The following is a 2504-nucleotide window of genomic DNA, read 5'->3' as shown; positions in this document are numbered from 1 at the left end:
GTCTCATTTTACATTTGGCTGATTTAGAAGTTTGACAAATTAGATATTTTTAATTTGTTTATTTATTTGCTGTTTCATTTTGTATTTCTTGACTAAGTCACCTCTAATATGTATGAACAATTCCTACAGAGTGTTGAAAGTGCCACTTTATTTTTATTTTTTATGAAAATATATTATCTCAAATACACAAAAGTCGAAATTGGGAATCTGTGTGAGATTGGGTTGGCACATTGGGGGGCCAGCTTCTAATTAAATTCCCATGATCTGCCTTCAAATCAACAAAGGGGTAGCTTTGATGCATTCAGATTCTAATTGTCAAACATCATTTATTGAATATTGTTTTTTTTTTTTTTTTTTTAGTGGTTGCCAACCGATCTTTTTTCCAAGTGCAGGAATCTGAGTCACAATTCATATAGAGATGCATAGCTAGAGAACTTCCTTGATTGGTTGCCTTGTATAAAACAATGCTTTTATGGATCCTTTCATGATATTCCAGCTATTGTGACAAATTTCAATATTATTAGTTATCTAGGAGGTTTCAATTTTAGTAACCATGTGATCTTATTGCCCTTCATAGTTAACCATCATGTCATGTGTAGATTCCTAGTATTTCTTTTAATTGTGTTGCTGACTCTATTGGAAAGGAAAAAGTTGAGGTTTGCTAAATTCACATGGCAGCCCTGCCATCCACATGCAGGCTGTCTAAGTAATAGAGAGTAATTCTATTACTAGAAAGTGTTGAGATGCGAAAGAACATGATTAAGATAGTGATGTTGGAGATGGTTTGTTATTATTTTGATGTGAATGTTTGGATGTGTTGTCAAAACAAATTGCAATTATTTGTACTTATAAACTGAAATGACCAAATTGCAATTTCCTTGCTTCTAAATAGACACTTCAAGTCATGATGTATTGTTTGGGTGTTGATTATGTCAGAAAAATGAATTTAAAACATTGACTTTTGTTTTCTTAAATTGCAGATTTAGTTGCATAAGCAGGCAATATAAGTACCTTTTCTGGAAAGAAAATCTGCATGTATCGGTATGCAATAGATAAATCTGGATATATCTTCCAAACAAACTCACATGAATACGAGGAAACTATGAACAAACCCACCATATCCTGTAAGCTTTCATGACACATCTTGTTTATTTTCTATTCAGTGTAAACATTGGCTTAATTCTTTGAAAATTTTTGTATCAGGAAACATCGCAAAGGAAACTGGACCTGTAAGCATGATTTTCACCATACTAATGTATAATGCTTCAAAGCTTCAGGTGAGTTGGTCTACTACTATTCTTGTCATTTCTTCTAGGTTTCTCATAATGACGGAGAGCCTCTCCCTGATCCATATGAGTATCATAGTATAATTGGGGCCTTAAGTATTTTACTCTCAATCAAGTTTATGAATGTAACATGCTAATTTATAAATTAGCCTACTTTCTCCTGTTTCCATATTGTAATCAATATTCTTCAGTTTGTGAAAGGAACTCAATTCCCATTTTCTCCACATTCTTGCAAGTTCCTCTCTCCTTAACACCGGGTCAAGGGTTCGAGTACCTATAGGTGGTGAAATTCCACTACGGCGTGCGTGTGTGCTTGTGTAAAAAAAAAAAAAAAAAAAGTTCCTCTCTCTTTATATATTTCTTTTTTACCTCGGTTCACATTGTTTTGTCTTCTGGCCTTTGTGCAAACTTATGTGGCTGATATGTTTTCATTCTGGGATGTAGCGAAGCAGATGAAATTTACAAAATATGCAATGTGATAGGCAGTCCCAGTCAGGATTCTTGGGCTGAAGGCCTGCAACTTGCAAATGCAATCAAGTACCAATTCCCAGAGGTTGGACTTTATTTTATTCTTCAAATTCGCGGCTACAATTGGCTGTAATATGCTACAGCCCATTTTATATCCTACAGGGAGAATCTCATGTTTTGTTGTCATCATGTGCCCAAGCAATGGACCAGCTTGAATAGTCTTTAACTGTTTCCTAATTAGCACGTGTTGTTCTTAATGGTTGTTGCTTGCCACAATGAAGTGGTCAATAATTTGCTGTCTATAAATCACTTCGCCAGCATTATATCCATCCCTGGAATATGGTTTTCTTGATTGTAACTAAATAAAGCACAAAAATTCCAATCTAACAGAATAAAAAATAGCCAAATTTCCAAAAAGAATGGTAACAAAAAGCCACTTACAGAGCTCAGATGATGAATAGAGCACTCCACAAGCAAAGAAACAGCGACAAAGACCGTCAATACGACCACAACAGACCATGTTGGCATCAATGCCAATGACCGCATTTCTTCTCCTCCATCCGCCATCCTCACCAATAAACCTCTACCTTCTTCTCTTTCATTTCTTTCCTTCTTCCTTTTCTCTGTTTCTGAAGATTCCAACGTAGAAGCAAACCACCGTCCCCACAATTGGAAAACCCTCCCCACATTACGCAATTACAAAAACCCCAACTCTGCCTACATTCCGTATTTTGGCATTTTCAAAGCCCT

General features: G+C 35.6%; 1 long non-coding RNA gene across 1 annotated transcript; it reads left to right on the top strand.

The window, feature by feature from the left end:
* Window positions 1–878: 878 nt before the first annotated feature.
* LOC131236007 (uncharacterized) lies at window positions 879–2068 on the top strand. Its single transcript, XR_009166483.1, has 3 exons — window positions 879–1124; window positions 1204–1277; window positions 1731–2068. It is a non-coding gene; the product is annotated as an uncharacterized LOC131236007 (long non-coding RNA).
* The last annotated feature ends 436 nt before the right edge of the window (window positions 2069–2504 follow it).

The sequence above is a fragment of the Magnolia sinica genome, unplaced genomic scaffold, assembly GCF_029962835.1.
Source record: "Magnolia sinica isolate HGM2019 unplaced genomic scaffold, MsV1 ctg118, whole genome shotgun sequence".
NCBI classification, from domain to species: domain Eukaryota; kingdom Viridiplantae; phylum Streptophyta; class Magnoliopsida; order Magnoliales; family Magnoliaceae; genus Magnolia; species Magnolia sinica.
The sequence above is the reverse complement of the archived record's forward strand: the minus strand, read 5'-3'. Positions and strand labels throughout refer to the sequence as shown.